Here is a 27,637-nt window from a genome sequence, read left to right as displayed (position 1 = left end):
AGCACCAGCAATATAAGTGATTTGCACAGAATCACAGGATATACTGGAGCCGGTCGCCGAGACTTGTACAGCACTTAGTGTTTTTTTTCCTATAACACTAGTTCGGCTCAAGGCAGATGTATAAATATTTTCTCTGTTAGGAGCTATCTTTATCTCTCTTTTGAGGCGATAGGGATTTCGCCGTGTGCCAAGTCATATCGTCCTGCACTGCTCTGCTTATATACACTGGCAACTACGCTTGGTTTAATTGCTGCCGTGTTGGTGTTTTGCCACCATCCGTCTTCACGTCATATTTATTATTTGCACTCCTGCCCTTGCACATTACTTTTGTCCTTGGTAAAAATGCCTCGCGCCTTTCCTTGAATGTTTGTTTTAAGGCGGTAGCTGACGTTTCATGCCAGAAGTGAAGTTACACCGTCCCCCCGGTATGCTTTCACTTCTAGACAAAATGTGCTTGAACTGGTAACCGATTTATCATTTCTGATAATAAAAGGGCAAGACTGTGTACATCATTAATTGTGAGCTGGAATGTGTTTGTCTGGTGACTGCTTCCTGCTGCAGCATGACGAGTGAAAATAAAAAAAGACGGAAAGCTGATCTAAATTTTACATGGTGACATTTACATATGAAGCAAATGGGGTTTCTTTTTGTGCGTTTTTAATTGTTAATTGACAATTATAATCCTAAGGAACTCAAATGTAATTATTTCTAATGTAAATATCACCATCTATTATTTAAGACCAGATTTTCATTTTTCGGGGCTGTGTTTCATTGTATATGTTTACTTCCACTCGGTCGACACACTCCTGCAGGACTACTCCACATTTATTACTCAACAACAATAATGAACTAAATTCCCTGGACACTGGCCATAACTAATTGTTTTTTTTTTTTGTTTTTTTTTTAAAAACCTTTATTTGAGCAAGCAAGAAGGTACAAGGATGGGCCTACAACCACACGGGCCAGCCGCTAAAAAGGAGTAGACACATATCATATATGCCCGCAGAGGTAACAGTCAATCAACAATGCAATACTCCACATTATATACAGGACTAAAACAGGTTTCATATATATAAAAGAACAAACATACAAAAAGGCGAGAGTGTATCACTGAAGGTGTATCACTGAAGGTCAGCCCAAGGGACGCAAGGGGGGGACAGCAACGGAAGTGCAGTAGCAAAATTCTAAGCACTAAGGAGTTCGAAGGGGGGGGGGGGGGAGGGGCGCAGAGATCAGGAAGAAGGGGGGGGGGGAGAGCCGGAAATACCAGCTCAGTCCCTATATGAAGATTCCGGGAACGCTAGCCTAAGGAGACAGGGTAATCTCGATAGTGTCCACAAGGGGAGGAGTACAAATGTCGCCACGGTATTCATTCCATTGACCCCACACCTTCACCCATGCCCTGGGTCTGCCCCTGGCCACATAGACAGTTTTCTCACGGAACATGGACCAATCCATGTTATCCTCCCATTGCGAGAGGGCAGGGGGCCTGGAGGCCCCCCAGAGTTGCGCAATATCTCGCTTCGCAATCATATAGCCCAGGGTGGCCCATCTAGTCTGTGCCACCGAATAGTCAGTGGGCTCCCAAACATTCAAAAGACAGCGACGAGGTTCCGGACGCAAGGACATCCCTGTCACCACAGTCATCAGATCAAGCACAGCCACCCAATAAGCAGCCACCATCGGGCACTCCCAAAGAATATGCAGGAAAGTAGCACGCAAACCACATCCACGCTTACACAATCCATCGGAGGAAAAGCCCATCACCATCAGTCGCGGTCCCGTCACGTACACCCGATGAAGGATCTTCAATTGGACCAGACGGAGACGAGCCGGTATAGCCACCTCCTTCGGAGAGGAGAGGGCCGATTGCCAATCCTCATCATCAAGTTCCAACCCATCTCCCACCCACTGTTCCCGAAGTCGGGCCAATAAGTCAGTCCGATTGTTAATCAACTTTTTATAGATCAGGGAGATAGTGCTATCAGGAAGATGTCCGTCAAGGATACGGTCTTCAAGTGGGGAAGAGTCAGGCGGAATCTCACCAGGAGCAAATACCGAAACCAAAGCGTGCCTGACCTGTAAATAACGAAAGAATTCCCGACTACTCAGGCCGTAGTCAGCCTGGAGGGCCTGAAACGGGCGCACAGAACCCTTAGAGTATACATCCCCCACTTTAGAGATCCCAATCAAGTCCCAACGGTCAAAACCCTTGGAAGACCAAAGACCGCCCAGACGTTCTGAAGCATAAAGCGGCGTCGCCAACGTCAAGCGATCCTCCCAGCCCAGGCTCACATTCGCGGCACGCCACACCGTCAAAGCAGTCAAAGTAGGTCCCACAAGATGGCGCCCAGCGGAGCGAGAATAGAGCACTCTGTTAAAGTCACCTCCCGGAAGCTGAAGTTTATCCATCTCAAACGCCGGATTACGACCTGGCGAGAACATAGCGTGATTAATAGCGGACAGATGGGAAGCCCAGTAGTATCTCTTAATATCGGGGAGCGCCATGCCCCCATCATACCACGGGATGGAAAGTTTCGCGAGAGCAATGCGCGGTCGCCCATCCCAAATAAGTTGCCTCTGAAGGCTCTCAATCTCCCGAAAATAGGTCTTAGGGATAGGATCATAATAATTCTGGAGAGCGTAGAGAAACCGCGGTAGTGACATCATCTTAAACAGGGCCGCCCGACCCAGTGGAGACAAGGGAAGTTTGCGCCAACGGGCAACGTCCAAACGGAGCCTAAGCAACGGGGGAAGGAGATTACGATCAAAACGAAGGGACGGGTCCAAGGTAACAAAAAACCCCAAGTATTTGAAGCCATCCCGGACCACCTGAAGAGGAAGTCTACTCGGCAACGGAGGCAAGATACCAGATAAAACGTATACACAGGACTTAGACCAGTTGATGACGAGGCCTGAGTTAGCGCCAAAGGACGCAAGAACGTCAAATAAAACAGATAAAGACTTGCGAGGGGAAGTAAGATACAAGAGGATGTCGTCCGCATAAAGCGAGACGCGGTCTTCGAAATCCGGGGCCCAACGAATCCCTTTAAGGGACGGTTCCCAACGGAGCCAGGCCGCCAACGGTTCAAGAGCGAGCGCAAACAACAGAGGGGACAAGGGGCAACCCTGACGGGTACCCCTGCCCAAGGAGAAGGGAGCCGACACTCTACCGTTCACTACAACTTGCGCCAGAGGTTCCGCGTACAACAGTCTAACCCAGCTAATAAACTCGCACCCGAATCCGAATTTCTCAAGAGTCGCCCATAAATAGGGCCACTCGACAGTGTCAAAGGCCATGGAGGCATCCAGGGACGCCAAAATGGCCGGTTCAGTCAAAAGCCCCGCCCTCGCCAGCGCGCCGTGGAGGCGACGTAAATTCAGAGCAGTGTTGCGATGCGGGATAAAGCCAGATTGATCCGGATGGACCAAATCCCCGAGAACCGAAAGGAGACGGGTCGCCAAAAGTTTAGCCAATACCTTAGGTTCAACATTTAATAGGGATATGGGCCTATACGAGGAACAGAGGTCACGCGGTTTACCCTCTTTGGGAATGACGACGATTGTCGCCAGACGCTGATCATAAGGAAGTATGTTCCGCTCACGAGATTCTAGAAACATGGCGCGAAGATACGGCGCCACCTTATCGGGGCGTAACTTGTACAACTCAATAGGCAAACCGTTCGGGCCCAATGCTTTGCCCGAACGGAGCGAACGAACTGCAGTGGCTATCTCATCATTCGTAAAAGGGGAGTCCAAAGCAATACGGTCCAAGTCGGTGACACAGGGCAAAGTGATATCACGCAGAAGAAGGCGGGAGTCGGTAACATCCCTCACAGACACGGGAGCATATACCACACGGAAATATTCCGCAAAACGATCAACAATGGCGGTCGGATCAATCACATTCTCACCACTCGCAGACTGAATCACGGGCACCACACGATTAACTCTTTCTTTCTTGTCCAACCACGCTAGGAGTTTGCCCGCCTTGTCACCCACATCGTACAATCTGCCCTGTTGCTCACGAAACATCACCTTGGCAGCGTCAGTGACCAGAGATTTATATGCAAACTGTTTTAGACCCAGGGCATGGAGTTTCTCAGGCGTGACACCAGATTCCAACTCGTCCTCCAAAGCAGAGATCTCCCCCTCAAGGTCCACCACCTCCCTCCTCCCAGCCCTCTTAGCTTCAACAATCAAGGAAAGGGCCTGTCCACGAATCACAGTTTTAAAGGCTTCCCACAGGGACACAGCCGAAGAGACCGACCCCTCGTTTTCCAGGAAATATGCATCCATGGACTTGAGCAAGAGGGTACGAGTTTCAGGGGAGGAAAGATACCAAGGGTTAATGGGAGCCACTCGGCCCGCCGCCTCTACCCCAACCTCGAAACTAAGCCAGAGCGGCGAGTGATCAGAAATACCCCTTGGCAAATGTAAAATCTCACGAACCGCCGACGATTGGGCTGCGGGCATCAGGAAATAATCCAGCCGAGACAGACTGCCATGAGCCCCAGAATGGAAGGTGTATTGGAGCTGAGTAGGATGCAACAGTCGCCAGCAGTCCACAAGGCCAAAGGTATCTAAAAACCCACCCAACCACTGCTGAGCCTGCGGGGTATCTCTAGGGGGATAGCGATCGTGAAGGCCGGAAAGCACCGAATTAAAATCACCGGCCAGAAAGAGAGTACTATCAGGGAGATCTAACAAAACACGGCCCAAATCAGTAAAAGTAGAGGCCTGCAAACCCGGGGGAACATAAACATTGAAGAGAGACAGGGTGCGGCCTTCATACCTACCCACCAGGACAGTATATCTGCCACGGTCATCATGAATCACCTCATCGATCGCCAGGGGGAGGGAGGTTCGAACAAGAATACCCACACCCCTAGATCCGGAGGTAAACCCCGAGTGCGCCACAAGGCGGTAGCCCCATCTATTCATTGCATAACAAACATTACCAATCAAATGGGTTTCTTGCATGAAAACAATGTCCGGTGACAAACGTCGTATACATTTTAAGACCACACTGCGCTTAATACGATCTCCCAGGCCATTAACGTTCCAGGAAAGAAATTTCAACCCTCTACCCCCCATCCCAGCCGCCCGAGCCAAGACCCCTCGTCCATGAGCTAGACATCAGAAACAGCAGCAAACACAGGAGCAACTCGCCTTGAAAACAACACACAGAAAAGAAAAAACTTCCCAACCCCCCTCCCCCAAACTGAAGAGAAACACCCCCCACCCTGCACCCCTGCAAAAAGCTAAAGAGCCACCCCAACCTGCAGTGTGCCTGTCGCCCAAGAACCCCTATTCTACACAAAGACCCCGGAGGAGGAAAGGTCTCCGTTCCACCCTCCCCCCGACCTCAGCAAGAACAAAAATAACAAACGAAAGACAGAATGATCACAATGTAGAGGGACGCCGGCCAACACTCCTGATAACGTATTCAAAATAAGACATAAGAGCCGAACAGTTAGATCTCCACACCACCTTCGGCACCACCAGGGTGAGCGGCGGAGTCAGTCTCAGGAGGACGGTCAGGCAATGAGTCCAGCCAGTCATTAACAGCATCTGGCCGATCAAAGAAAAGGGTACGCTCATTGTATTCGACCCGAAGTCTGGTGGGAAAGAGCATGGCGTAACGTAGGCCCCGATCCCGAAGACGTTTCTTGGCACCACGAAACTCCATACGTTGTCTCTGAACCTGTTGGGAAAAGTCCGGGTAAAAGTTCACCGTAGCATTCTCAAAGGCCACCGGGCCCTTCACCCGCGAGGCCTGCAGGATAGCGTCCCGGTCTCTATAATGAAAAAGCTTCGCTACAATGGGTCTCGGCGGGGCTCCCGGCTTGACTTTGCCCCCTGGAACACGATGTGCGCGTTCCACCGTGAAAAATGTTGTGAGACCAGAAGGGGCCAGATGGTTCAAGACCAGATCCTCAACCAGGAGATCCACCGAGTGGGGTTCAGGGTTCTCCGGTACACCAACCAGGCGAACATTGCAGCGACGCGCCCTATTTTCAAAATCCTCCAGGCGACGGGTCATGAAGTCGTTCCCCCGACGGAGATTCCCGATCTCTGTCTGGAGCTCCGAGACGTCCTTCGTAAGGCTAGACGATTTAATATCCAATGATTGTACCCTCTCATTCGTCTTGCCGAGATCAGCACGAATCAGATTCACCTCAATAGCCACGGTGTCAAGTTTATGGGCCAAGGCCTCGTACTGTAGGCCGATGGATTCCCTCACACCCGAGATGGCGCCCATGATATCCTGTAGGGAGGGCTCCGCCGACTCTTCCAAAACTCGTTCGGACGCTATACTGGAACCAGGCAGGGCAGCTCCGGGGGACCCCTTAGAATGGGTATAACGGTCCATGACATTTGATTGAACTGGAGCTCCGCGCAGAGGTGTTTTCGTCTTGCGCGTCTCTCTGTCCCCTCTGCCCGCCATTTTGGAGATGCGTCACAGGACAAGCCACCAGGTTCGACGGGCCCGACACCCAAAGTACAGGATCAAAAGTACACTAAAAAGGGGGCACAACTCGGGTAGAGGTCGCCAAGCCAGCAAATAGGTCACATGAAAGCCCAACAGCCGATCTGCCTCCAAGTCTCAGTCGCAACACGACATCCACACCCGTGGCCCAAGTCGGAACGGAATCGAAACCGAAACTTAGGAAGGGGGGACCCACAAGGCCAGATCTCCTGCCGTTGTTGTTCAATTGCAGGACGGCTACAGAACCGCACCCCGTCCCGGGCGCACCTCAAGGGCGGAGCCCAAAAGTTCAGAGCACCATATCTCAGGAATACGAGATCCAAATCAATTTCTGAAAAGTGCCAGGGTAATCAGCCAAACGTCCCCCACACGAATTCTTGCAAGAAATCAGGATTCAGCCAGGATAAAATGCCGGGAGCGGCGAGGGTCCGGAGAGCGCTGTGCTCAAGCGGCCATCTCGGATGCCCGCCAAGCTCCTCTCCATAACTAATTGTTAATCATTCTTTGCAGAGGCATAGCTGCTCTCAATGGCATATATTGCACTATGGTGATCTCATTATTTATAGCTGCTGAGTCTTCATATTGCTTATGTGCAACACATTTATCGTTTCATTTGCACAGTACTTAAGTCCAATCGTACAAGTGGCTCACTACAGTAACTGTTTAATATATTTAAGGCAGTAAGATATGGAGCAGGTTTTGATGTATTTAAATATTTCAGTACTGCATTTTCACAATTGCTAAATAAACCTCTCTTTCTCAAATTTTCTTTAAAATGTACCATTTGCCACTGGTTTCTTGAAGGTTTTCTCCCCAAACACGAAATAACACTTAAATCCAACACTTACGCCCTACCACTTTCAAATGTCACCAGCCGCCACTGCGTGTGGGGATATGTCAAAGTATACCTGAGTGTGGAACTCAAGCCATCCATACACTGGGATCTGAGTCTGTTTGAGGACACACATAGGTCACAATGTATCTTCAAATTCATACATGGAGCGCCATACTCAACCGTGATGGTCTCAAGCTGCTGAGGGGGGTGCAATACTGCTCGGGCAGACAGGTTTGGAAGAGTAACATGAAGGCATAGAGGTCATAGGTCATGGGGAGGTGCCCGGGGAGGGAGTCCCAGGTCTGTTTGGTGAGGTGGGAGAACTATCTCCCGCATGTAGTTGATCTGTGGATGTGATGAATGGTGGCCAGGGCAAGGTTGGCTGGACGGAGTTGGTGGATGAGAGACGTCCACAGTCGTTTTTGGGTCTGGGGTTGTGGACTGCCTCCTGAGTGTGGGTGAGGAGTCTGAAGGTGATCCTGCAGTTGACAGTGAGCCATTGTAGGTATCTCAGGTGGACGGTGATGTGGCTGTGGCGGGGATGTTGAGGATGAGGTGTGCGGATGCACCCTGGATGTGTACAAGTCCTCCTGGAGTTTGGCTGTTGTTCCTACATAGAGAGTGTTGCTGTAGTTGACCAGGCTGATGTCGTGGACCTGGGTGACTGTCTGTCTTGCCTAGGAGTGGATCTATCTGAGGATCCTTTGCAGCATGCGGAGGGTATTGCAGCATGATATAGAGATGGTGTTGAGTTGTATGGTTATTTTGATTGAGGAGTCTACGATGAACACCAGCTTGCGTGTGTGGTCACTGGGTGCTGGTGCGGTGCCCAGGCCTGTGGGACACAAGGAGTTGTCCCAGTCAGAAGGGGACAATCCTCAGATGATGACCTCAGTCTTGTCCAAGTCCAGCCTCAGGTGGCTGATGTTCATCCATTCGTCAACAGACCTCATGCCTTCTTCAAGGTTGGGTCTGGCAGTGGCTGGGTCTTTGGTGAGGGTGAGGAGCATCTGGCTGTGAATAGCATAGGAGATGATGATGAGGTTGTGTGCGCATGTGAGGGTGTAGAGGGGGGTCATGGAGACATTGAAGATCGTCACGCTGAGAAATGAGCCCTGGGGCATGGGCCAGATGACCCCAGTGTAGTACGTGCTAAAGGGGGAGGCGGACTCCCTGGCCCTTGCTGGTGAGGTACTTGGTGATTTAATCGTGGGCCCTCCTCTGGATCCCAGTGTTGGAGATGTGGGATCTGACAGTGTGGTAGCACATGGTGTAGAATGCCGTTGAGAGGTTGAGGAGGGTGAGGGTGGTGGTCTCACCATTGTTGAGCAGGGTACAAGATTTTGGTGGTGGTGGCAATGAGGGCATTTGCAGTGGTGTGATTACTGTGAAAGATGGACTGGGGCGGGCTGCCTGGAGGTGTTTGCTTGGATGAAGTTGGTCAGTTGTTCGTTGACTGTCTTCTTGATGACATTTGCCGGTTAGGGAAGCAGGGTGATCTTCCAGGAGATCCTGCGGTACTGCCTTCCGTTGTTTAAGAAGGGCCTGGGTCTCTACATGCTTCCAGCTCACATGGAATGTGGCGTACTCAAAGGAGTCATTCATGACGTGCCGGAGGTGGGCTTCAAGGATGGGGTATGCTGTGATTGAGATGTTGTGTGGGAAGGGTCCTGATGGAGAGCCGGAGTGGATGGTGTACATGAGCCGGTGGTGTTTTTGCTACTGACGGGAGTCCAGAACCTGAGGGGGGGTATGTCCAGCGGATAATAATGCTGTCTGCCTCTGTGTGTCGAGGCTGTTTTGTATGTCCACAAGCTTGCAGTGGTATAATGTTGTGAGGGATTCGCTTGGCCTTGCAAGGGTGGGATGTCTTTTGGATGGAGAGCTCTGGTTAGATACTTCACTCACGATGCCGATTAGCTCCTTGATGTCGTGTGTGTTGGTGCCTAGGCCCTATCTGAAGGATGTCCTCTTGTCCATGCTGATGATATGGTGATGTCTGTGTGTGGCGGTTTCCAGGGCTGAAAGGTAACTGATGGTTGTTTGTGTCGCAAGCTTTGCACAAGAGTCCGGCTAGATCTATATGGGTCCAGTAGGTCTGCCTTGTCCCAGGTGGCTTAACTGTTGTTGTACTTCAAAGGAAAGTCCGTCAATGTGGCAAGATTGTTGGATCAGTCGCTGATCCAATGTGTGAGGTTGCAGGGTGTGGCGGTGGTGTTGGTTGGAGTGTCCTGGGTGAGGGTGCCACACAGCGTGTCTGTGGTGACTTAGATCAAGCATCTTTGGGGGATCTGTAGCGGGGTGTGGGGCAGTGTGTTGCCTGTCGAAGAAGTGGAAGCAAATGTTGATGTACCAATGAAGGATGGTGGTGTGGTGTATTGAAAGGAAGGAGTGTCAGGTTACTCATGGGTCACTCAAAGAAAATGGATGAACAATCACCAAAAATGACGGGCACAGGATCAGGCTCCAAAAGGCCAAGCTGCGCCCAGGACACACAGCGTTAGGAGGCGTTGCCTGCCCGTTGTGGGTAGCAACCTGAACAAATACATTCACAACCAAGTACTTCATGCACAATAGGGATCATTAGCCATGAAGAACTGCATGCATGTTGCCAAAGTACACATACACTCATATGCACAATCTTTGACAATTATACCATAGATGATGCATGCAAAGTGGCAAGAGATGTGCGGTGAAAGAGATGAGGCACATTGTATTGTGGTGAACACATTTGCTACACAAACGGATCAAGTATGTGTTGAGGCCATGCTCCATGAGCCAATGTCCATGGCCAGTGCCATTGCTCTGTGGAAAATAACAGTCATGTAATGAGTCTACCTGCAAAACGCTCACATCGGCAACTATAATGCTGCTCCTCAATAAGCATATTGGTCTCTAAGCCTTGAAAATTGTTCTTTAGCCTTGTTTTTATTTGATAAATGTGCTAAAAGCTAAATTTTATACTCGTGCTAAAGTAGACTTTGTATACCAATGCTTTTAAGTTACTGTGCTAAATTAATAAAACTTGAAACTTGAGTCTACCTGTACTGCTGGTGATCCAATGTGCACATGACTGCCTGTGACTGTCAGGGCCTTGAATCCTCGGAAACATGTGTTGCTCAAAGGGGTCCATCTCACGATAGCCTCTTGGTCTGAGTAGAAATAATAGGCTCAAAGGGGTAATCAGGCGAGGGAAGGAAAGGAAGGGAACAGCAGGGAGGGAGATTGAAACAAAGGTAAACAAGCATAAGTATTCAACACTTCTTGTCACTGAATCACAGAATACCTCAGGACCTATACTGTAACATGAATACCTGTAAAGGAAAACAACAGCCACTGTATCCTAGTTCGGAACACAGTAATGAAAGTGCTACTGGATCTAAGGATAGAACAAGAACATTACTACACACTTAGAAAGAAGGCTGTTCTATACGTTCCCATGTATTTATCCAGCAGTTAGCAACAAACCCAAAATAGTTATAAGAGCCACGTAACAGGGGAATTGGAGCTTTCTTCAGGGCGAGCTCAACAAGCCCCTGCTGTGCAAACAGAGATGAACAATCCACATGAATTCATAGCACATGGAAAGGTGATTAAACACCATAACACACCAAACATAATGTAGTACGAGTTGCAAAAGAAATGGCCAATGTAATGATCCTGTTCCAAGGAATGTGCAACTAGCACAGGGATCACAGAAGAAACATAAAAGGTAGCAGAGTATTGCAGCAATATGAAGGTGGTATAACGCTCTGAAGGCTGCTTCAACGCAATTAAAGCCTTGCGGTAATCCAGAAATTCACAGTGTATAAATAAAGTCCAATAAACAGTAATTCAAATGCGCTGCTGCGCGTCTCACACAAAGCGGACAATCCGTAGTTTCCACAGGGAATCAGTGAGCGTCAAGAAGGGAAATTACCCAGCCCCCGCAAGAGCCTTAAGAAGCTCGTTCAACGAGGAAGGGAATTAGGTAAACACAAGAAAGCCCCGCATGAGCCAGTCATCGGCTCGTCCAACTGGGCTTCGAAATGCCCAACAGAAGAAGCTGTTGGGCCGGAATTCAACAGAGAGTAACGAGGAGCGATGGTACAAAAGCACCCCTACCATGACCTGTACCCCGCAGTGTTCTCCACTGGTCCTGAGGAAGCGACGTGACAGTGACATGACATAGTGGCACAAAGGGAAATGCATCCATACGAACAGACTCACAGGACAGTTGACAAAACATGTGGGACATACGCTGGCCCCCACCTTCACAACATGGATGTTGTAAATCCAAATGAACTGGCACACAAGATTAAGGGGATGAGCCAAACACATCCTGCTGCACACGGAGAGGCTGCAATTCCCCATAGATCCTGTTGTTGTGATGTCCCACACAATGTCAACCCGTCGCATCCGCAATGTGTCAAGGGCAAGGTTTACACACATTGATGCCTTCACCAGACTCCACACTCCACTACAGATGACTGTCAAGAAGGGTGACTGTCATGTTATGGGAGTGATGCTACATGTTATTTTATCCATGGTGAGGAGACATGTATGCATGGTACTACAACATGCACAGAATCAGTTCCCACACATTCCCAATCAGTCAGCTGGACACACACATTGCAACACATGCCACTCAATGCTACAAGCTTGCTCACTCATACCCAGTGAATCACAATTATGAGAAGAAGTTGCGTATGAGCTGACTCCGGATATCCTCCTCCTCCTCCTCCTCATCACTTGCATCGTGACCAAGCCCTTGATCCTCAATGGGTAGATGTTCCTGCTCCTCAGGATCCAGGATGAGTGGCACTGTCTTCTCAACTGCCATGTTGTGCAGCATACAGCACACGATGAAGATCTTGTCCGGTGCATATGGGAGGGATCCGCCGGTCTTATCGAGGCACCGGAATCGGCTCCTCAGGAGGCCAAGCGTCCTCTCAATCACTCGCCTAGTCTGCCTGAGTGCATTATTGTACCGGTGAATAGCAGCTGTTCTTGGGTTGCGGAGAGGTGTCCTTAGCCATGGCATGTTGGGATATCCCGAGTCCCCTACATGGAAACATCATGTAAATAAGTGGGTCAGGAGATGCCGTAAGAGCAAAAGATACTGAAACTCACTGGACAAACAGAGTTTACCCACCAACAAGACATGCCCGCTCATTGGTCAGCCGCATCATCATTTGTGACACCCTGCTACGCCTCCTGATGAATGCATCGTGTACCAAACCTGGAAAACATGCACAAACGTGGGAAATCAGCATGTTAGCAAGACACACCACAAGGGCATTTATTGAATGGTAATGTTTACGGTTGTGGTAAGCCTGCTCCTGTGCCTGTGGTGGCACCAAAGCCACATGTGTCCCATCAATGGACCCAATGACATGTGGCATCCCTCCCAGGGCATAGAAATCACCCTTGACATCTGTCAACTCTTCAGGAGTAGGAAATTTGATGAATTCATCAAGGTGCTGCCAAAACATCACGCAGGACACGGCTGAACATCGTCTGTGACATCCTACCAACATCAGCTATGGTTAATTGAAACTTACCTGTAGCAAACAAATGTAGGGCTGCCATCACCTTAATCTTGGGGGTCAGCGCAGTAGGATACCTGCATTGCGGTTGGAGATGTGGTGCCAGCTTGTTCGTCAAGTCCGCAATCAACTGTTGAGTGAATCTGTAATGTCGGATGCAGGCACCTTCCCTCATGGTAGCCAAGTCCGGGAATGGCCTTGGTATAGGCAGTGCCCTGCAGGACATTTATGGGAATAATGAAGATTGACAGTCAGCCAACATCAATGGCAATGAACATAGCACATGCAAAACTGCTACCAGACATAGGTCCCTATGGAGTCTGGCGTGTGCAATACATCCAGGACACATATACCAGCTTGCTGGCACTCCTACGAAAAGCCAGATACACCTGTTGATTGACAAATCAACATGACATGCCCTGAAATGAGCTGGTGGGCTGGTCTGAGTGAAATGCCAGACATATCACCGGAGTGACACACGTCACTATACCTGCAGTGGAAGGATGTCATCCCATCCAGACAGCTGACTGCAAGGCACCCGCACAGGTCACATGGAATATCAAATGTACATATCAAACACATTGCGATTAAGGGGTACACGTGACAACAAAACAACACAGCCATTGACACGATGCAGACATGTATGCCTGGGGAAATATGATGTCTGATGACCACACAGACCCAACAGCCGTGGGAATCCACATGTGGCATGGTGTGCGTAGATGTGAAACCATTCCCATCTCAACACAGACCCATGTTAGATGCACCAACAGCAGATGAAGTTTACGGAACACAAACAGCAAGCTCAATAGAACACATGACACACACCTGACATAGTCACATAGGGTCATGCTAAGCGTGACATGTCAGTTGACAAAGTGCCCCTGTCCCTGGCATCACTAGACAGGTGACGGTAGTGATGACTGTGCCATCCCAGTGTTGCTGTGCATGACACAATCGGACTACGGATACACATGTGACAAGTGTCAAGGTGATGTGTGCCACATAGTGTCCCATCACACATGACATGTGCCCACAGGTCATCACACATCGATTGTGTGCAACAAGATTAGATGACCTGTGCTACATCACAGACTGCCACACCTAGGGCATGCACATGAAAATATGCAATGACAAGTACTTGATAGACATCCTTGTGCGACTCGTACACCTGCATTCATGGTGTGAGTGCGCCTCGTATCACTATTGCAATGGTGCCATACGCGAGCGTGTGACATGCACCGTACCCGCATTCATGGCGTGTGTGCACATCGTATCACTATTGTAATGGTGCCATACGTGAGCGTGTCAAACGCACCGTACCCCGCATTCATGGCGTGTGTGCGCGCCTCGTATCACTGTTGTAATGGTGCCATACGCGAGCGTGTGAAACGCACCGTACCCCGCATTCATGGCATGTGTGCGCACCTCATATCACTATTGTAATGGTGACGTACGCGAGCATGTGAAACGCACCATACCCCGCATTCATGGCGTGTGTGCGCGCATCTTATCACTATTGTAATGGTGCCATACGCGAGCGTGTGAAACGCACCATACCCAGCATTCATGGCGTGTGTGCGCATCGTATCACTATTGTAATGGTGCCATACGCGAGCGTGTGAAACGCACCATATCCCGCATTCATGGTGTGTGTGCGCGCCTCGTATCACTATTGTAATGGTGCCATACGCGAGCGTGTGAAACACACCGTACCTCGCATTCATGGCGTGTGTGCGCACCTCGTATCACTATTGTAATGTTGCCATACGCGAGCGTGTGAAACGCACCGTACCCCACATTCATGGCATGTGTGCGCCTCTTAACACTATTGTAATGGTGCCATACGCGAGCGTGTGAAACGCACCGTACCCCGCATTCATGGCGTGTGTGCGCATCGTATCAGTTTACGGAACACAAACAGCAAGCTCAATAGAACACATGACACACACCTGATATAGTCACATAGGGTCATGCTGAGCATGACATGTCAGTTGACAAAGTGCCCCTGTCCCTGGCATCAGGAGACAGGTGATGGTAGTGATGACTGTGCCATCCCAGTGTTGCTGTGCATGACAAAATTGGACTACTGATACCCATGTGACAAGTGTCACGGTGATGTGTGCCACATAGTGTCCCATCACACATGACATGTGCCCACAGGTCATCACACATCGATTGTGCAACAAGATTAGATGACCTGTGCTACATCACAGGCTGCCACACCTAGGGCATGCACATGAAAATATGCAATGACAGGTACTTGATAGACATCCTTGTGTGACTCGTACACCTGCATTCATGGCGTGTGCGCGCCTCGTATCACTATTGTAATGGTGCCATACGCGAGCGTGTGAAATGCACCGTACACCGCAATCATGGCGTGTGTGCGCATCATATCACTATTGGAATGGTGCCATACGCGAGCGTGTGAAACGCACCGTACCCCGCATTCATGGCGTGTGCGTGCATCGTATCACTATTGTAATGGTGCCATACACGAGCGTGTGAAACGCACCATACCCCGCATTCATGGCGTGTGTGCGCATCGTATCACTATTGTAATGGTGCCATACGCAAGCGTGTGAAATGCACTGTATCCTGAATTCATGGCGTGGGTACGCACCTCGTATCACTATTGTAATGGTGCCATACGCGAGCATGTGAAACGCACCGTACCCCGCATTCATGCCGTGTGTGTGCACCTCATATCACTATTGTAATGGTGCCATACACGAGCATGTGAAATGCACCGTACCCCGCATTCATGGCGTGTGTGCGTATCGTATCACTATTGTAATGGTGCCATACACGAGCGTGTGAAACGCACCGTACCCCGAAACTCATGGCATGTGTGCGTGCCTCGTATCACTATTGTAATGGTGCCATACGTGAGCATGTGAAACGCACCATACCCACATTCATTGCGTGTGTGCGCGCATTGTATCACTATTGTAATGGTGCCATACGTGAGCGTGTGAAACGCACCATACCCCGCATTCATGGCGTGTGTGCGCATCGTATCACTATTGTAATGGTGCCATACGCGAGCGTGTGAAACGCACCGTATCCCGCATTCATGGCGTGTGTGCGCACCTCGTATCACTATTGCAATGGTGCCATACGCGAGCGTGTGAAACGCACCGTACCCCGCATTCATGGCGTGTGTGCGCGCCCCATATCATTATTGTAATGGTGCCATACGCAAGCGTGTGAAACGCACCGTACCCCGCATTCATATCGTGTGTGCGCGCCTCTTATCACTATTGTAATGGTGCCATATGTGAGCATGTGAAACGCAGCGTACACGTGTGTGGATCTCAAAATTACATAGGGGACACATAGGGGACGAGTAGTAGGCCCTGAATGCATCCTGGGTGTCATGGATACAGAGTTTTGAGATGCTATGAGTCCAACAGGTGTCCTGCAGAAGTCAGTTGGTCAAAAAAATACAATGTTGCAAAGTGATTGTTGAGCTGAAGCTCAAATTTTAAATGATGCGAATGCGTGTCAGAGGCATATGTTTAAAGGGATTGGAGGAAACGTACGATGCGAACAAATCTGACCTATTACTCTGTACTCCTCGAACTGAATGCCCCTCAGCAGCACTGATTTAAGACAGCATGAACCCCTGGGAGGGCACTTGCCTGCACAACATTGGAGTGGACCACACTGCTGTTGTTTCTGCATCCTCTGGCTACCATGGCACGCACTGTGGAGAGGGCCCAGGCATTCACAGAGGATGAGAACCAGGCCCTGCTGGACATCCTCCTCCTACAGTACCCGAAGCTGTATGGGAGACCAGAGGAGCAGGTGAGAGCTGACTCCACTACCTTTGACTGTGCACCTGTTGTGTGAGTGTCACTACTGGCATTGTGTCCAGGTAGGACAGACATGCAATGTGGTTTGGAGTGAGTACCAGGAATGTGTACATGCTGATGTCTCTCATGCAGAGCATGATGTAGTACATGTGTGTTCACTCCTCACTTGCATTGTGCTTACTGTGACATTCACTGCATAGTGAATGACACATTCAGCCGGGACAAACCTTTGTGGCTTTACTTCCTAATGTCCTGAGGTGGAACAGTGGTCCCCCCGGATTGACAGGTGACTGTACTCACAGATGTTTATGACTTGAGGGGACCTGTGATGAGATTGTCCAAATGATGTGTACAACCTCATCGGCATTGATGTGTCTGAATGTGCCTTGTCATGTGGGCGAGTGTCTATGTGATGTGTTGTACCACAGCTGCATGGCGAATGCAGCAGCTCTCCCCATCTGATGCGACAAGTAAGCAGTGCTGTGTGCCAGACTTGCAAAGCTAGCACGACACCTGTGATACCCCAGAGGCAAGTGGCACATGTGCAGAGTGAGGGTTGTATCCGCTGTTGTCAGTGACAGGCAAGTGATCTGTGCCAGGGTGTGTCTGTCTGGTCTGCTGAGGGTTCGTCAGTGGAGTGGGACATGTGAATGCTTGGCACGAGCTGTCCGAAACCCTGCAGTTGCATGTGCTGCTAAGTGTGTGCCATGATCAGTGAGTGTGTTGCACCCCTTACGCCATCTGTTGGCTTTCAATGCCATGTAGTGCATTGGGGCTTGCACACAGGCCAAAATCACATGAACAATGATGCAATTCATGTCAGCATCATATGACCTCTTCACATTATCAAAGATGTTCAAGTGTGTGTCTCTGGGGCATGGAGCAGATGTAGTGATTTTGTCTCACTGTGTCATCCTGACAGGTCACAGCCTATGAGAAGCGGGTAATCTGGCGTGACATCGTCAGAGCCGTCAGGTTGGTGGGGGGGCCCTACCAGCGAGAGAGAGACAGCAGCAAGGAGGGGGTAGGTACATGGCTGTTTGTTGTGTTGTGTGTCACCAGCTTTTTGAAGTGCTCTGAAGCCTGGCTACACTCCCACAGTTGGGGTGTCTGCTCAGACAGGTTATATGTGCAGTGCCTTTTCGGTTCCCCATAGTCACCTGGTGCTCATTTTCATCCCTTCCCCTCCTTGACATGTGTCCCCTGGTATGTGTGTAATCATATTTGCACATGTCCATCTAGGGTGCAAGAAAATCAAACTGCACATTGATTTCTGCATCATGTGGGAGGGTGGTCTGTGACATGTGTTGGGACTTTGCCTGTGCCATGACCTGTGCACTGTGTTGGGGCTTCATATTTTTGGCACTGATGATGAGTCTCAACATAGGAGTGTGAGGTTTCAACTGCACACCCTTGCAGCATGCATGACCAATGTTGCGGCCTCAGACATGATGTACATGAGTGGGAGATATGCATAGTGCCATGACGGTTGCTCATGGTACAGTCAGCTCATTCCAGGCCATGGAGCAGTGTGCCCACTACAGTCCCCTGAGACACCCTGGCCTCCTAATCATGTGTGTCATCCAACACGGTGCCCATTCTATGTGGGTTCAGCATAGGTCTGCCTCTGTGGCATTGTTCCCTGGCATAGTTTGTATTTTTCCTGTGTCTGCTACATGTGTCCACTGGACAGGGATACAACATTTGGCTTATGCGTACTCACACTGGGCAGTGCCTGTGTGCCTATTCACAACAATCTGTTGATGGTTGATTGTCAAAATTATGTATTGCCAGCCCCACGAGGTGATGTTGGGTCACTTTTGGAATTGCTGCTGTACAGTTTTTGTAACCCTGAATCAGAGGTGTCACTTATTGAGCTGTATCAATCCCATTGACTGAGGTATGGGGGTGTTGTGCGGGAGAGGTCTACATGGCACCCCTGATTTTGCCTTGCCAAGTCTGACCTGTGGGTGAGAATTGCCTGAACAATGATTCACCATGCACTGCCCCTGTGATGGTGGCCAGTGCTTACTGTTTGGGCTTTGAAGCCTGTGTCATTTTGTTTCATACATGATTCAGGCTCATACATTGTTGTCACCTGTGTGTATTTCAAATGCAACGCAGTTTTGTCTTTGTGTGCAGACATCTGTGTCGACATTCTGCCTGGGGATAAGGGTGTGTCCACAATGCAGCAATGATTTTGTCCATCACAATTGCAGGCCCATTAGCTTAAGCATTGTCTTGAGTTGGGACATGTGTGCCACTCCACATGACAGCCAGTAGGAATTATGTGCAGGCAACTGTGTCATAAGGGAATGGATGCCCATGTGACGACTGACATAATTCAAGTTGTGACACACAAATGATTGTACTTTGGCACTCACAACACTTGTTAAAAGTTCTTCATGTTTTCAAAGTGGTAATTTGACGATTTGTGGAAATAACACTTATGTGCCTACATGAAAGATGTCTCACAAGGAAGTGCACACAAAACTACATTTCCACTTTCATGGAAGACGCTGGCACCATTTCAAAGAAGCCAGTGTAAGCGATAAATGGTGTGGCCGGATCTCCATATACATGTTCCCACAGTGGTCTTGAAGTCTTGAAACTCCTTTGTTGTTGATGATACCAACTAACGAGTGTCAAGACATCAAGACCTCCGTTGGACCGTGTATATGGACATTCTGCAACACCATTTGTTTCTAACAGTGTTTTATTTGAAATGGTGCCAGCTTCTTCAATGAAGGTGGAAATGTAGTTTTGTGTGCACTTCCTTGTGAGACATCTTTCATGCAGGCACATAAGTGTTCTTTTCACAAAATGGCGAATTACCACATTCAATACATGTCAATTGTGTAAATTATTGTGAGTCCCAAGGTACCAACATTTTTGTTTTTATTTTTTTTGCCAAAAGTACTTACAGGGCTCTGAGTGTGGTGACACCTTAGGTAGTGAGGTGGGTTACTTTACCTTGAGGGCCACCACTACTGTTTCTCTCTTGGTGAACAAGAGGTGGCATCACTTCATTGTATTGATCTGGTCTCCTGTCCTGTTCACAAACACTAGCTTCTCTGTGTATTTCTCATTCTAGTTTTGGCCTGGTGTGTTCTTTGGCTTCTTGTGTAGCATTGTATCTCTACCAACTGGGTACTACAGGGCTCAAATATGTGCGGAGTTATCTAGCTGTTACTTATGATGCATGGCATGATTTGCACTGTGACCTATTGATTTTGTGCTCATGTGTCAGATGTATACAGGTGACTGATGCATTTCTGTTTCTTCTCCTTACCCACAGCATCATCAACCGAAACTGGAGACAGCTGCACAGACCAGGAGGAGGGACCCAGCCACAGTGCCACCAGTGAGGAGGAGTCCGAGGGAGCCAGTGGCACGGAGGGTGAGGGAAGTCAGTCAGGGGATCTGTCGGGAGGCAACGATTCTTCCTACGTCCATGGGTCCAAATCTAACTCCCATGAGGAGGCAGAAGTTGCAGAAACACCTGGCAGCAGCACCGAGTCTATCTCCGCCTCCTCCAGCACCATCTCCTTTCTCCCAGTTGCTGCCATCCCTTCTGTGCGTGCAGCCCCCCATGTCTCCTTCAGCCCAGACACCAAAGCCCCTGCCCCTGTCACCCCTGCTGCCCTCAGTGCGGAGTCTGTGGACTTACTCCGCCAGTTACAGGTTGGTCAGACATCAATGCTGAATGTCCTCCATGTCCACACTCAACTCCTGACGCAGTTGGTGTCTTTCATGAAGGGCATGTCATCAACGATGTCTGACCAACGTCGGATATGCAGTGTATGGACTCATCACTGATGGCAGCAGTTTCCTTCCTACATCAGTCCGTCCCCCCACCTCCTTCGGACCCATCCACACTCCCCTCTCCCATACCTGTCCCAAGCACACACAGGAAGACACGGTCACGCACCCCAACAGACACAGGCCGCACACCCCACATAAGGTGAAGAGCACACCTCCTAGCACGCACACTCAGGGGGTTGTAGGCACACCCACAGGGGCTGTGGTTAAACATCATACACGCAGCCAGTCGCAGTCCGCACTCCTCACAACCCTCTCCCTCCACTACAATAGTGTCCTCAGGTGCAGGGGTTGGGCTGGACGAACTGGCTGCAGTGTGCAGCTCCGGGTATATGGCCACCTTCAGCGCAGCCCCATCCATTGAGGTGGATACGTCCACCCCTGCACCCACGACAACTACCCTTCCCACTCCTGTCCCTGCGGTGCATGGTCCTGCTCCCGATGGTGCCCCCCCAAGGGTCGATGTCCCATAAGGAGCTCTATGTGCAGGCAAGGTAGGGGTAGCCGGGCTACCCATCGTCCCCCTACTGGACATCTGTGAAGGACTGGTCATTGGCCTAATTTGAGAATGGACTCTTTTTCACCGACTTATCATTTCTGTGCTGAATAAAGCCTTTTTTTTAAACTTTAAACACTTTTGCATTGCAGGTGCTCGATGTTGCATTGTATCTAAGGGGATTCAACCCCATTCCTTCCATGAGGGACTACATCTTGGTGGTCTGACCAACACCTGGACATTCATATCAGTCCTGGGATGTGCGTGATAGTGTGTGTTCCCTTTTGCTCTCTTTGTTTGGTAGGCAGTTACATCACTATACACTATTGTGTCATGATGGTAGGGTGTGTATTTAGCCTGCACCCACCATGGGTGGGTATGCATGTGGTATTTGACATCACACCGACATGTGGTGTGTCATGTAGTGGGTGAAAGTCATCCATCCTCCAGGGAGTGGGACACTGCTGTAAGTGATGTTTTACTATAGCACTATCATTATAGTCACAAGTTAGGGATGTGCACATACCCCCATGTAGTTGTGGTATGCTGATGATGATGTACCCCCTATATCTGAGCACTGCTGGTAGTCATATCCACCCACCCCTCATATGGCTGGCCACTGCTGGAGTCGTCAGCACCCACCCCCATATGACTGGCCACTGCTGGGAGTCCTCTGCACCCGCCCCATATGACTGGCCACTGCTGGGAGTCCTCTGCACCCACCCCCATATGACTGGCCACTGCTGGGAGTCCTCTGCACCCACCCCCATACTGTTGGCACTGCTGGTAGTCATATACACCCACCCCTATAGTGTTGGCCACTGCTGGTAGTCATATCCACCCACCCCTCATATGGATGGCCACTGCTGGGAGTCCTCTGCACCCACCCCCATAGCGATGGCCATTGCTGGTAGTCATATCCACCAACCCCTCATATAGGTGGCCACTGCTGGGAGTCGTCAGCACCCACCCCCATATGACTGGCCACTGCTGGGAGTCCTCTGCACCTGCCCCTATATGACTGACCACTGCTGGGAGTCATCAGCACCCACCCCATATGACTGGCCACTGCTGGGAGTCCTCTGCACCCACCCCCATACTGTTGGCCACTGCTGGTAGTCCTATACACCCACCCCTCATATGGCTGGCCACTGCTGGCAGTCATATCCACCAAACCCTCATATGGCTGGCCACTGCTGGGAGTCCTCTGCACCCACCCCCAGAGTGCTGACCACTGCTGGTAGTCATATACACCCACCCCTATAGTGTTGGCCACTGCTGGGAGTCATATCCACCCACCCCTCATATGGCTGGCCACTGCTTGGAGTCGTCAGCACCCACCCCCATATGACTGGCCACTGCTGATAGTGATGTACACCCACCCCCCTTGGAGCTGGACACTGCTGGCCCGGACCTGCACATACCAATGTGAAGGTAATATGCAGGGCCAGATCGATGCGTACCCTTCCGTTGGTGCGGTACGCAGGGGTTGCTGGACACACCCCCCAGGTAACCCGACATTGGTGGTGATGTATGGCATACAGATTATGGGGTGGGACTTCGGTATGGGTGATGTTTTCCGCCCCTCACCCCCCCAGCCCCTGGTTGTTGTTCTTGCACCAGGTCCTAGGCGTACAGGACTGGGATGACACGGACGATGGGGTTGATGGCGTGTGTGCACCTCATATCACTATTGTGATGGAGCCATACGCGAGCGTGTGTAACGCACCGTACCCCGGCATACATGGCGTGTGTGCGCCTCATATCACTATTGTAATGGTGCCATACACGAGCGTGTGAAATGCACCGTACCCCGCATTCATGGCGTGTGTGCGCATCGTATCACTATTGTAATGGTGCCATACGCGACCGTGTGAAATGCACCGTACACTGCATTCATGGCGTGTGTGCGCGCCTTGTATCACTATTGTAATGATGCCGTACGCGAGTGTGTGAAATGCACCGTACCCCGTATTCATGGCGTGTGTGCGTGCATATCACTATTATAATGGTGCCATACGCGAGCGTGTGAAACACACCGTACCCCGCATTCATGGCGTGTGTGCGCCTCGTATCACTATTGTAATGGTGCCATACGCGAGCGTGTGAAACGCACCGTACCCTGCATTCATTGGCGTGTGTGCGCATCGTATCACTATTGTAATGGTGCCATACGCGAGCGATTGAAACGCACCGTACCCCGCATTCATGGCGTGTGTGCGTGCCTCGTATCACTATTGTGATGGAGCCATATGCGAGCGTGTGTAACGCACCGTACCCCGGCATTCATGGCATGTGTGCGCCTCATATTACTATTGCAATGGTGCTGTACGCGAGCGTGTAAAACGCAAGTACAATGGAAGTACACTTCCATTGTTGTGGTACTCAGGGGTTGCTGGACATGCCCCCCAAGTACCCAGACATTGGTGGGGATGTATGTCATTCAGATTATGGGCTTGGACTTTGGTATGGGTGATGTTTACCGCCCCTCACCCCCCAATTGCCCCTGGTTGTTGTTCTCACTGTATGCGCCGTGGTCGGTTTCTGTGCACCAGGTCGTAGGCGTACACGACTGGGATGACACGGGCGATGGGGTTCATAATGTACAATCGCGAACCGGGGATGCGGTTCAGGTCGGACTCTGCTTTTCTGGACATTTTGAGCTCCCGTAGAAAAAGAGTCGTAAGGAGTGTCGCAGAGACGAATCGTACTTGCTGCGCCGGAAACTGCTGCTTAATTACGCACGGACGTCGCGTACTGCGTGTTCCGAATACAAATCGCACGTATTTTTTAGTCATGCGGTTTTTAGTACGATTCGTACGGAGATCTCCTTTGGGTCCGAACCATACTTCATCGTACGTACGGGGACGTTTACGGGTACGATTCGTACGTGAAATATGCTCCCTACGGCTATTTGTAAAGGGATTTTACCAATTCTTAATCGGCCCCCAAGTGTTTGACAAATGTCTGATAGGATGACCATGTTTCAGCTCTCTATTTCCTGAACAGATGCACCCGAAACTCCGCCCAATAGGATGAAAAAGATCTATTGGACCTTGCTTGAATTGTAAGTGGAGGGGATTCAGCTAGCGTCTCATACAATTGCCTGACGTACCCACCTAATGATAGTTTGTGAGGTTACTGACGTAAAGCGCTTAAGGTCCGAGTCCACCTTATGTAGGCCCATGAAGGTCACCATATTCCTTAACTGAGACAATGGACATCGCATTATTCTCTGATTTATGCAAAATCACTGTTATGTCTGACTTTAGATGCAGATGTTGCACGACTCTATCTTTCTAGAACCTGTGATAATATCAAGTTCTTTAATAGTGACATTGATACACCATCTAATGTGACATTCATCCTGATCAAATGTCTACCTTTCACCATATCAAGGTTAAATAAGAACACATGTAAATATATAACCAAAATAATGTTGTCTGAATTGAAGTCCTTTTGCCATATAGGTTCATAAGGAAATGTCAAGGACACATTCCTTAATGCATGCAATCTATGTAAGACATTCCTGAATTTATGTCAGAAATTCCAATTTCTGATAAGATTTATCACATAAAGACAGCCACTTGACCACTCATCAGGAGAGGTCCGTTGCCCAAATTATCGCCTGTGATTCTGCAAGAGACGGCATACCTGCTGCTAACACACTTTGCATCTTGCAGATGATACATCTCGCCTAAAAACTGAAGCTGAAAAAGCTATGTCCTGGAGAGAGAGCGACTGACTGCTACCTCCGTGAGTTTTTGCCCTTCACCCGGGAATACTGTCTCCACACCTCCACTTAAAAAAACAGCCTATACTTTCAACAAGGTATGCAGTGCATCTTTTGTCCCTAAGAAACTCTAGACTGCAAGTTGCTCTGCCTTTCATGCTCTCATAATATAGTGCATAGAAGGATGCATTAGGGTGTTAAGTTCTAGATGACATTTTAACAATGCTAGAAATGTTCATTTTATTCTTGTTATTTATAATGTGTCTCATTGCTGGATTTATAATATTCTGTGTGGTTGATTTAGATATACTGAGAAACAGATTGTCCCTGTAGTAATAAATACTTTAAATGTAGAAGTGTTCATTCTTCTTAGTACAGTGTGTGTGATACTGTGAGCAATGAAATAAGGTCTGTTGCTGTTTTTACGGTGCCCCTGATCCCTTTATGAGATTGTTAATAACCCAAAAGCAATACCTCTATGTCAACTACACATAGAATAGTGTGTTCTTGGGCTACAATTACTAGTGCTTCACATCCATCACTTGTGCATTGAACCAAGTTCACCTGTGTCTCCTGCAAGTGGGAAGGCACACCTTGTAGAGTTACGCCAAAGTTGTAACTTACGCAACAGTTGACGCCCAACATGGGACTTGTATCTTACAGTTACGCCTTGACTTGTTTACACTCATCACACACATCTGAACCAATATCACGTCATTACAGAGACATAGGTAGTAAAAATGGTTATCTCGTATTGAGAATAAGGAACCACATATTTCCTTAGCTCTGTCAAGCTTGGCTCATTAAAGATTGTTGTTCACCATTCTGTGATTCTAATCACACATTGTATCCACTCTTCATGGCAGCATTCATTGTTGTAGGGGCCAATTGCAGGGAAGCAGTTACACAACACCTTAAAGCCCGAGGTCATGAGGGGGGCTGTTATTTTTGTAATAGGTGCCTATCCCATCCCATCCAGCGTATTCCTTTGAGACTTTTTACTACTGGGTGGAGTTTGAGCCTATTGATGCTGCATCTGGGCAGTTTCATGAATATACGGATGTAGATCTGCCTACGCATTATAGGACTTATGCAGATTTGGAAATCCCTTTAATTTTCAAGAACACCAAAATTGGTTTGGTGGTCAATTGTTACAGATGTACAGACATGTTTGTTTTGGGCCTCTGAACATTGATGGGTCTACATGGCCAGTCTTGGCCTGTTACATTCCTGTTCCTCACCCAGAAATCCCATCCAATGCAGAGGTAGAAGGATAGTACAAAACACATCTGCCTTATACAATTCAGAACCCATTCAAAGCTGAATCGAATGGTGTTGTAGAGCAGACCAATGACATGATTAAAAAAGCTTTGACTGCTAAGGTGTTCAGTTCAGATCTTAGTAGGTAACATAATCTCTATGGAGTTCAGAGAGCATGGAATAACTTGCCTAGATGTGTATTGGCTGGACACAATCCATACAAGGGTCTCTTCAGAGTTCCTGTGTATTTTCCTGGCTTCGATAATTCTAGGAAGGTGGTGGATGAAGATAAATTTCACGTGGAGAAATGTTTGAATGTTTTACAGAGTAGCAGAAGTCAGAGACAAGTTGTTCCAAACTAACCACTCTGACCCCGCCACTTGAGAAGAGAAGGGTATTACTGCTGCCGACAAGTGGGTTTCCAAAGTTGGGGACCTAGTTCAGGAGAACATCCATGACAAGCAAGCTTTTAAAGCATTCTACAGACTGCCCGTCACTGCTCTTGGGGTAAAAGGCAACAAAACTGTTATCCTTCCTCCACTGCTATAGGAAGAAGAAACAGACAAATGTCTATCGACCACGTTAAAAAAAATTATGTGGCCAGTCCTCTACAGCCGGCTGCCTCAGACACCAAGAAGGATTCAGAGTAGTGCCTCCCAAGCCTCTCCCTACTCTGCATTCTATACCCCCTTAAACAAAGCAGCAGCATTTCTAGCTCTACTTCCCAGTCAGGGATGTTCTAGCTTAATACAGTATGCAGAAAGTGCTCAAACACAGCTAATGATGCCGACATGACAGTGTCCACTGTCCAAAGTAATTCCATGGTCTACTATAAAATTCCACACAGCTAATGATGCCGACAAGACAGTGTCCACTGTCCAAAGTAATTCCATGGTCTACTATGAAATTCCACCTGATGCAACGCCATTTAAACAGGTACCTTTTCAAGAGTCCAGAGGGACAACAATCCTGACAATTACTCTGGATATTCTAGAAAATGTTTCAACCCCTTCCATGTCACTCATCACCAAAGACTGCTTTGCGCTTGTCAGTGGTTTTGTGACAAATATATGATTCCTCATTTGCATTTGAGGAAACAAATTCTGGGAGATTCAAGGAAAAGAATTCTCATTTCAACTTGTTTAATACCAAAAGAAATGATTTTTCCAAACAAAACCATCCAGCAGACTACTTTTCTGGGATTAAAAACAATGAAAGGGGGGGTGGCCAGGCAAGACGGCTGGGTGAACAGGATTCACTTCAGCTCTGGAGCCACGTAACTGCCGGATGGTGATTCCTCCGAGCGGATGAATTGAAGATCACCGAAATGGAGCTGTGATGGTGGCGTAAAGCAGTGAGACGACTGGGCGCATGATTCCGACGCAGCATTTTGGATTCTTTGGGGGGTTCTTCAGCGAGGCTGAGCACGGAGGTAAGATGGCACCGCAGCTGTTGTCCGAGCAGGACCCGGGAATGGCATAGACTTGAGGAGGAGGTTACGGCGGTGGTGGTGACGGGAGCCATCTACTGACCTTCACTTAATCAATCAGCTGGGCCGGGCAAGTTTCATACCCCTGAAATCCGATCCCCGGTGATGTGAAGGACGAGCAGTCTCGGAGAATAAAGTCGCAGCAGAGGACTGCCCCAAC

General features: G+C 49.1%; 1 long non-coding RNA gene across 1 annotated transcript in view; it reads left to right on the top strand.

Annotated features, from left to right (window-relative positions):
- LOC144766844 (uncharacterized) overlaps nucleotides 1-20,317 on the top strand; it is a 286,937-nt gene extending 266,620 nt beyond the window's left edge. Inside the window, exons 3-4 of the long non-coding RNA XR_013597949.1 lie at nucleotides 17,600-17,701; nucleotides 19,976-20,317. This is a non-coding gene — a long non-coding RNA (uncharacterized LOC144766844). The remainder of the gene's footprint in view (nucleotides 1-17,599; nucleotides 17,702-19,975) is intronic.
- The last annotated feature ends 7,320 nt before the right edge of the window (nucleotides 20,318-27,637 follow it).

The sequence above is a fragment of the Lissotriton helveticus genome, chromosome 7 (assembly GCF_964261635.1).
Source record: "Lissotriton helveticus chromosome 7, aLisHel1.1, whole genome shotgun sequence".
Classification (NCBI taxonomy): Eukaryota; Metazoa; Chordata; class Amphibia; order Caudata; family Salamandridae; genus Lissotriton; species Lissotriton helveticus.
The sequence above is the reverse complement of the archived record's forward strand: the minus strand, read 5'-3'. Positions and strand labels throughout refer to the sequence as shown.